The following is a 10,284-nucleotide window of genomic DNA, read 5'->3' as shown; positions in this document are numbered from 1 at the left end:
CTGCCTTCTTCCTGGCCCGGGCCTTTAAATAACCTCTCTGACCTCAGCAGCCCGGTCCAATCGAAGCTGCCAATACTGGCTACAAACCGACCAATCTACAAAGCATCCCTGGCTACCCGGGCCCACGCACAGGGCTGGGTTTCCCCCCCCCCTGCCCAGGTGACCAGAGCATCGCCTCCCAGGCACCAGGCTTTTGTCATGCAGACCAGGTGGGAGATCCCTGCCGTGAGGGATTCAACAGCAGCCTCCCAGGCTGGCTGAGACAGATCTCTGGAGAGGGGCACCGACGGTGGCATTTCTGCCACAGACAAACTTTACAGAGTCCAGAGTTCACCTTCAATTAAGAGAAATTCCCAGAAGCATGGATCCAAGAGTAACCAAAAGCCTTTGAGTTTGAAAAATTAGGTTATGAACCTCAGCATAGCTTCTGGTTCTCTTAAAGCCCCAGGTCCTGGAGTCTTGTTATTATAGGATAATCTAATTTTGACTTAAGCTTCTAGTTCTCATGGCTGCAGAATACAGCTTAGAAATGTGAGAAGTAATAATGCAGAAACCGAGACAAAAAAAAAAAAAGAAAAGGAAAAAGAAAAAGAAAAGAACCGCTTACTTTTTAAAATCCAATGATGATTTTCAGCAAGTTTTGTCATTTTGGGGAATGATTTTTATTTTGAGTGCAGTAAAATCTCAGCTATCATTTGCCAAAAGAGAATCCTAAAGTTAGCTTTGCCAGAGCTGTATGTGCTTAGCGCTTTTGAAAATATGGCAGCTGAGGCATCAATCCACCAAAGCATATAAAGAATCAAGTGGAACCTTTCAGCTGCTTAAAACGAAGAATGTATGTAACCATTTTGCTATATCATGGCTATAAAACTTTAAGGGCCTAACATTAGACTTCTGTTTTTTGACCCTTGTAAAATGGGCTCATACAAGATTTCAAGCATGACTTGTGGCTGAAACAGAAACACCTGAAAATCAACATGGCTCTGGGTATTTTAGCACTTCTGTGTTTGATCCTGACTGTACAGAAATTCTGTGGCATCTGATAACGTTAATTAAGGGGTCAGGGCTACAGGGAAGCTATCTCTTTTCAAACCTCAAACCATTTTGCTTTGAGCTTTGGATAAAGATTTGGGCACTGTTCAACTTCAGCTGAACTGGTTTAGTGGCTACAGGGACTACTCCATTGGAATGCACTGCTTATAATCAATGGGCATAGAAGTACAAACCCAACACTATTGTGTCATGCTTAGGTTGAGTAAGACATGAATTGAGTCCAGTGTCCTAAGCTCAGTATTTTTACGGGAAGGCCGTACACATGCATGGACATATCTAGTAGGTTAAGCATGAAACAGTGCCATACAGTGGTGGTTGAATTGTTGAGGTATTTGTCAGGGCAAAAATGTTTGTGGGTAACATCGTTTATTGGAGCAACTGCATGGTTGGGATAGACTCAGACAAGCTTTTGAGTACCACAGTACCCTTGCTTCAGTCTGGTACTGTGATACCTGAAAGCTTGTCAGTTGGTCCACCAAAGGATGTCACCACAAAAATTCTTGCCTCTCACATATTTTTCTGGACTATGATGGCTACAACATCAGTTCATCAACATTGAGTTATTTGTCATCATTAAACTAGAAAAGAAAGAGATTGTGGATCCCTAAGACTGTTGCCCAGTCGGATACTATTCTTTTTGCTGTTTAGCTGAAAGGTTAACACTGGAAGAGCTACAAAAAATTGCAAGAATAGTGGTGGTGAGTATTCTTATCTGAGTTAAGTTTTGTGCTAAGTCAGATCAAGGGAGCTGGAGGTAATGGAACTATAGACATCTAAGATAGAGCTGTGCACAAGGACTTCACGCTGAAAGCATTAATTTGTTTGGAAACACAGGTCACATGGTGCTGTTATGGTAGAAGGCACAAAATGGAGCTGTTGCATATCATATTTCTTGGTGTATGAGTACTGTTTTGTCTTTGAATAAATACCATCTTTTATTAGTTTTTGTGATGAAGTTTCTTTTCAGGAGAGCTGTTGCAAGCAGCAGAGACATTTATTCTCTACCTTAATCCCACTAATTAGGAACCATTCTTGGTGTAGAATTGATTCTTGGGAATTGGACAAGGGTGCTTTGGCTAAGACTGCTAAAAAGGGGATACTGGCATATTGTCTGTGACCACTTCTGTTCAAGAGACAGTATGTATATGTAAATAAAATGAGCCATACTAAAAAAAAATATGAGAACCTCTCCATCATTGATTTCCCCTCCAGCAGAAAGCTGACATGTAATGCCTTGGAATCTTCCACCGCCTGGCAGAGGTGAAGGTATTATTTCAGGCCTTTGACAGAGGCTTCTGTTCAGCCAGGTACTTAAAAGCATGGCTTATTTCAAATACATGAATAGTCCCAAGCCAGAAGGATAGTTCATGTACTTAAGGGGAGAATACCTAAGCACCTTGGTGATCCTCGGGTCGACCGCACACAACTCTTAAAAGATAGTCTCTAGTCATACTGCTTGCAAGCACAATGTTTTACTTTCCAAGACTGTTCTGTAGTACTCACCTAAAGTGACTGTTCCTGAGAACATGCCTGTTGCCAAAACAATTTGCCAGGAAGTGAAGAAAAATGTGGGCATTAACACAGCCAAAGCAAATTCATAAAAAAATAAAATACTGTGTAAATGTCTCTGGAAATCGTCTTTGTACCAATCCAAAATACAGACTCTTCCTTTTCTATAAATGAAAAACAGCAATTAAACAGCTTTTTAAGTGTCTTTCTGTCTATTTCTTATGAGGTCTTTTGAAATCTTCTTCCCTTCTAACACTAAAATAGATTAACATTGCTTTCTATGTCTTCATATTTCTCTTTCTCCTCTATATGCTTAGGTAAACTAAATGCTCAAAAGCACATGCTGGACTCCATGTGCACACTGTTTCCTTTCCCATTTTTAGTGAATTTTGATTGTTTTGGCAACAAATAAAAGTATATGTGAGAGGAGCAATTATGGAAGACCTGATTTTGCTCTTGTGGCCACTGATTTTGCATAGGTGCAATGCTGCCATTTTGAATCTATGTTTGATCTACAATTTGCTCGTTCAGGTTCTACGAAATGTAGATTTTTAATCACATGAAGGTTCTGCTAGAGGGTGAAATTGTGAAGCCCTTATTATTCCCTTTGGACTTACACTTGGAAGGAACTATCCACATGGGAGAGAAAACGGTTCATAATCTGGCCTCCACTATGTTGATGTTTTCTCCATGCTATCATTTTATTGTCATTATTAACATTCATTTATCAAGGCATGTAGAACTGCAAGTGAAGTGAAGGTGCCATTACATTAGACGTACAGTTTCATCAGCAATGTAACAGAGCTTACAGCCTAATAGCTGAGAGAGAAAGAAGGGGTTGAAAGAAGGGAGTATTACTATCCCATTTTATACATGGGGACTTCTAGCATAGGAAGTTGAAATGTTTTTAGAGGAATTTTATGCCAGTTGGCAGAAACTGAATCTCCTTCTCTTGAAGGAGAGGTCTACTGTCTCCATCTTCCTTTCATGCTCCATCTTCTTGTTCTCCATATCTCTACTTAGTCTAACCAAGTCACCTCTTAGATCTCAAGCCCATCTTACACCACTGACAGCCTCCCTGGACACTGCTCCTTTACCCATGTTTTGGATTTGGTCTTTTCTTTCAGCAGCCCTGCTTTCTATTGTCTTACGAGTGAGTGTGTTAATTTAAAGCCAAATGCTTAAGGGGCCACAGATGAAAATTTGCTATCATTTTCTCATATGTGCAGTTGCTATATTTGCTTGCACATTTGGCATTCAGATACACAAAAAGCAGTGCTGGCGTGCAAATGTAGGCATAAACAAATCTGCACCAAGTTGCAGGTCAGTTAAGGTTACTTAGAAAATTTGTCCCAGTAAGGCTCATAGTTGCACTCAGAGATCCTGCAAACTCACTCTGACAAGAACTTACCACATAATTACTCCCCCTGGCTTCAGTGGAACTAACCTGCATGAGTAAGCATTCAGGAATGTCAGTAAGGTTTAAAGGCTGTAAATTTGGGAAAGTCTGATTTTGGTGTAGTAATGCCATTATCTTCAGTGGTATTACATCTGATTTGCATGGGTGTTACTGAGAGAGCAGATCCACAGGCTTTAACAAGTCGATCTGCCAGAACTTCCAGGGTGAATGATTCACTGCTGTTCCACACAAGAATGCTGAAGCCAACTCTCAGCATTTGGTGCGTGCCTTGTTCTGGGACTTATGCATCTTTTATTAATGTTGACATGAGCCCCAACTTATACTGATATACAGTATGTGGTATATATTGCATGGAATATGTTCAAGAGCTATGGAGCATCTCTGAGGATGAGGCCATATAACACTGACAACAGTGACCTGAAAACAGTTGACTTGGCTTCAGCTGTGGAATTGTTGTGGAGGAGCTGTCTCACCATGGACTAATCCTCTCCCTTGGTTTTTCTTAAATCAGCCATTAATAAACATTCTTCCAAATAATCTAGTGTGCTGGCTAGCTAGCTAACAAATACAAATAATTACTCTGCAAAGCACACAGTGCACTGTTTAGCCAAGGGGAGGTTTGGGTGTATTCAGAAGGGAGAAAGTTGTATGGCTAGAACATCATGGGTTTTTCCACTGCCTTAGTCTTCTTTTCTTATCCTTTATTATCTCATTTCTGGTTTATCTCCCTGCCCTAATTTGTTCTCACTTTGAATGTCTCCATTCACTTTAATTAAGCTCTTCGTTGGCAGTGTCTTTAAAAAAAAAAGCTTTGAGGAAAAGAATCTTTCTGTGCAATGAAAAAGGGTGGAGCCAAAGAAATGAGGTTAGAAATGTTCTTGCCAACAGCTGCCGTTAAAAGAAATTGGATCTTCCTATGGCTGCAGGACCTTAGCACAATTGCTCCAAGGCTTGCATGCCTTTTCTTATCCTGGTAGGAAAGCATATTTGTTTTCCAGGTGGATTTCCTATAGCACTTTCAGCTCCAGAATTGCTGAGTGATGGAGCTCTTCTTATCCTTAGGGGCAGATTTATCTCTTTTTACACCACTGTAAGCCAGTCACTTCAGTCAGTGGAGTAACACTGAAGTAAAACCAAGGCAAATACCTTGCCATCAGGAGCAGGCCTGTTGTCTGAGGACACATATTATGTTGCCATTTAAAGTTGTCATGTTTATGATGTGGATCTGGAAAAAGGGGATTGTTCCCTCAGCTTCTCTTACCTTCAGTGGATTCAGGAGCACACAAACCCATTGAAATCAGAGAGAGTGGAAGGTGGTCAGAACCAAGCACAAACCCATTGAAATCAGAGAGAGTGGAAGGGGGTCAGAACCAAAAATGAGAGTCCCTTAGAAATTAGAGCTCATGTTGCCAAGCTCCAGTGGCTTGGCACCCTAACATCACCCAAATATAGAGATGTGTGGATTTAGGTGCTGTACTTGACACAACAGATAGAAACAGGATCCAGAGATGTCACTGACATCTGGCTTCAAATGTACAATTCTTACACACCTCTATCCTCCCCCTGCCCTTCCCTTCTACTCCCTTCCCCTCCCCTCCTAGGTTGAGGCTTTACACTAAAAGAAAGGCCAATGTAACGTTCTGTCAAAGGTGCCTATTTGACACTTTAGGAAAGGGGTAACACTGAAGAGTGAAAATTACCTTCCTAAACCCACCCATGAATGAATTATTAGAAATCATATGTCTGCCACAGCGCTGTTAAGCGCCAAGTATGATATAATCCTACAGGAAGAGAAGATCCCTTCTTAACGGGGGAATATCAGGGACAAAGGAAGAACTTCAGACAAAAGTGATTTTTCCTTTAAACATTTCATTCATTTCCATTCATTTCTTATATACCAGGTAGTGAAGGGCACAAGCTTGGAGCTGGTCAAGTCAGTTACTCCATCAGTCATAAAGATTTAATTACGATCCCTTATTTGACTGAAGATTGTAAAAGGAAGCTCAGTGTTAGTATTTACTTTGTTTTAACCCCTCTATTAAAAGGACGACCAGTTTTGAATTATGATAATAGCTGCACTCTTGGTTTAGGACTTGCCTCCCTGAAATTTTCAGGACCACTAATTTGTGGTTACTCCAGTGTTAGAATGGACTCAGTGGTGGTGGCCTTTAGACTGACAATGCAGTAAAAGTTTAAAGCTGCAACTGCTTCAGAGCCAAAGAAAGAGAGAAGATTGAAACCTAAAGGTTAGCATGAAATGCACTTTACTGTTATCTATGAGAACAAATGAGTTAAAAAAATTTCAAATACCAGAATACCCTACAGGGAGGAGATATAACTATTAAAGGGCTGTTATAGCTGCAATAAATGTAGGAACAATAAAAATAAATTGATGAAGTAAATGTCAGCGCTGTTCCCCTGAGCTGCCCCCACACCTTTGTCCAAAAGTAGAACATCTCCAATTACAGAGGGTGGAATCAGCCTTCAATGACAATATGACAAGGACAGAACATAGAACACTGGCACAGAGAACACAATTATGCACAGCCTTGAAAAATTGTATCGTAGTACAATGTATGGAAGAAATCAATTAATGATGCAGGGCCTCCACTTCTGTCTAATAATCCTGTAAAGGAAGGATAAAAAACCCCCATGCATCAAAAAAGGAAAGGGAAAAAAAGATGACCCGTAAGTGGAAGTCTGCATAATACCGTGGGTCAACATTTGCACAGTTTACAGCATGCGAATATTCTCCTTTCCCCATTATTATTTTTTAAAACTAGAGATTTAAAAAAAAAAAAAGGAATTTAAATGAAACCTATTTCTTTGGTTAAATAGCCTAGTGGAAGAGATTTCTTTGGTGAAAAGGCCACCGATAAGAAAAGGAGACAGCTCCCATCCAAACCCTTGAGCTAAAAGGGAAAGGCAAAATTTAGGAGTAAACACAGTAGATGGTAGAAGACGATTTATCTTGTGCAATTTACAACAGGTGCTAAACATTACGAAAACCAGAGCTATTAAGCAATCAAATTAAGCTATAATTAACAGAAGAAAACTGTGCAGGAATTCTAATTAATTCATATCTGAACATGTTCACTATATCCTCCAACAGCCATGCTTTTTAAACCCTCTTCCCCCCCCACTCCAAAAATAATGTCTTCAGAGTACCGATAATTTAGTGAAAGCGCATTTTATTGTGTATGCTGCTGTAGTGCAGAAGTCTTTAGATAGGTTGACAGTGCTCTGGAGGGCAAGGAGGGAATTGATTTGGTTTGGCTGGGTCTTAAAAAATTTTGTATCTTTTTCCTCTTCATCCTCCCTATGCCATGGCTCCCGAGCAATCTGTAACCTGATTACATGCTTCTCTCAGCGACATTGCTGGATCTTCACTCCTGGACTTCTTCTTTCCTAGGGGCAGCTACATCTGTTTATTCCACTGACCTGATCTCTGCAACTCTTATTCTGCCTTCTTCTTCCCACAACGTCCACCATCTCTCCCTCTGACCCCACAAGAGACCACAGATACGTAATACTGCTCTTGGTCTGAATGTCTGGGATAGCTCCAGACTACAGTGGAAAAGCAGAGAGCCAGAAGGGGTCTGTCCTACCTGAGACCCTATGACTGAGTTTGTAACCTGCCACCAAAGACGGGAGAATCTTTGGGACTGTTAAAGATCCAGAGAAGGGCACTTTCATACATTCAAATAATCTGGGTTTCATTTTAACTTCTGGGCTGGTTCTTATTTACCCATCTCTATCTCTCTTCGGGGGTCAGGAAGCAGAGCAGCTTATTGTGCCTCTGCTGTTCAGGTCACGTGGCGTTGGCAAGGTCTTATGGACTAAGGTAGAGTGCTGATAGCCAATAACTCCTGACTGGGTTTTGCCCTTGGCCTGGCATGTGGCCTTGAACAAATTGCTTGAAATATCTGGGCCAGCTTCTTTTATCAGTTACGCCAACGCAAAACTACAGCTATCTGTATGAAGTCACTTATGTTACTTCAAGTTTACATGAGTGAGATTTGAAAGCAGAATCTGACCCTTTTGTGTTTAAGCTTTTCCACCTTGGGGAACCTGCTAATTCATCTAACTTATTTTACCAGAGTGTTGTGACAAAGATAATGACCACGTGAAACTTCCAACTACTGAGTGGTGTTGCTACGGCTATACTTTTTCTTATGGCGGATTTGTTATTTCTATGAAATTAATTGTAAATCTAATAGAAAATAAAGCAGCCTCTGAAATTCTGGTGGGATAATTATTGTGAAGATGGTATTAGTGCCAATAATGATAGTTCACCATTTTAATTATTAGTTTCTAATTCCATTCAAATATAATTTTAAAACCTTCTTTTGAGTTGGTTACATTATCCCCTTAAATGCTTAGCTAGCTTGTTCTATCCTCATATCCTCAATATATATTCTCAAGCATATTGTTCTAGTAGAGAGCATAGACCTGTAGATCACTTAGAAAACTAACATTTTTTTCATTGATGCTTGAGGGATATGTTCTCCCATATTGCATTCTCATTTCATGTCTAGCTAGTTCTCATTGCAAATCCTGATTTTAGTTCTATCCTGAGTTAAACCTCATTGAAGTTAATTGTGTTGCATAGTCAGGAGGAAACTTGGCTGCTGTGCAAAGGATCACTGTCAGCATAATTCAAGGGGCCTCCACCTCTCTGTAGGACACATTTGCAAGGTGAAGCAGCCTGTGTTCCTGGGAGAGCTGGGGTGGAACCTCCGAACGCATTGCATGCTGCGTGTTCAGACTGGGTTGTAGCTCCCAGAAGTGAAACCTCAACTTCCCTTCCCTTGTAAATGAGCAAAAGAATCAGCAAGAGCCTAGGGAGACAGGTCACTATTTTTTGGGTCACACCCTCCTACGGAAGTCACAGGGAACAGCCCCAGTTGATTTCAGTGGGCGTGTGAGCAAGCCCCCTCCTCTTTGCCCCAGAGTTCAAAGGAGAAAGGAAAGGAACTGGTAGCTGGAAAGCTCTGAATGACAGACTAAAGAGAAATGAGGACCCTGAGATCACTGACTGTCGCTAGGGGTTCCTGCCATCCATCCATGATACAGACTGTGTGAAGGGCTCTTACATTTTGGTTTTCCTTGCTGCCAGATATAAATGTATCTGTTTAGAAAGACATGTTTTAATTGCATTCTGAATAATTTCTAGACTTGCCTCATTCTGTTTGGCTTGCTGCCAGGCTCATGCATAAACAGCCTCCTCAAAGCTTGAGAACATTAGCTCCCAAGGTTTTTGCCATTCACCTGGTAAGCTTTCTCTTCATAGCAAACCTGTGTGCATCCCTAATGCTTGTCTGGAAAATCAAACCTGAGGAAAACATTAAGGGGGCCCAGCCTTGTATTGATGTGTGGTGAATTTCAGTGGGTAACTTGCATTAATGCTAATGGAGTAAAATTGGAACCCAATGTGGAGCCAGCTGGAAATGTGAAGTTTTACATGAATGGGAAGGCTCCAACTGAGCTGCTGAAATGAAACATTTGTGTTCAGAACTCAGTCACACCTTCAGAAATCATGATCTCATTTAGATCAGGGGGGTTATTTTGAGAGGGAAGGTGTTAGGGGAACTTGAGACTGACTGGACAGGTGTAACTGGAGGTGGTGGAAGCAGAGAGGAGAGACTGAAGGTATAGCTCATGCATTTTAACTCTTTTTTTCACCCCAACCTCCAAGTAATTGCCCCCAAACCAGCAGTTTATTTTTCTTTCTCTTGCATATCATTAGATCCCTGTCAAAGAACCGTGTTTCCCCTATTTTGGGGTTATTTAGCACAAAAGAATAAAAGGAGGCAATATTCTAGTTAGGTGCGAGACAGCTCATGTTTGAAATCCTGGATACAAGGGGGAAAAGATCACGAGGGAAGTGGTTTGTGGCATTGCTTGAGCTGGGTGCAGGGGGACAGGAAAAGAGGTTTCCTTGCTAGAATCTGCAATGATAAAAGTGCCCCCCTTGCTTTCAGCAACTCTTACTGGAAACAATGCCAGAAACCTTTTGATTGTACTTAGAATGCTTAAAGAAAGCCAAGATGGAGGCAGGAGGCATCATGGGCGAATCCAGGATTGCGGGGCTGGTGGTGCAGCCACCACTCCTGTGGGTGGGACACATGCAGTGTAGCAAGCTCATTGTGCATATGCCACAAAGCTGACAGGGATGTGGCTGCATCCTCTTGCTGTAATTCTGGATGCCAGTGAGTTCCCAGCTCTGTTGGAGCTCTTCATGTGCTGTGAGATCTGAGCTCACCAATGCAGGGTCTGCTTAGAGTCCCTGCTTTCAAATA

This window comes from Alligator sinensis, unplaced genomic scaffold (genome assembly GCF_000455745.1).
Source record: "Alligator sinensis unplaced genomic scaffold, ASM45574v1 scaffold219_1, whole genome shotgun sequence".
Lineage (NCBI taxonomy): Eukaryota > Metazoa > Chordata > Crocodylia > Alligatoridae > Alligator > Alligator sinensis.
Note: the sequence above shows the minus strand (reverse complement) of the source record.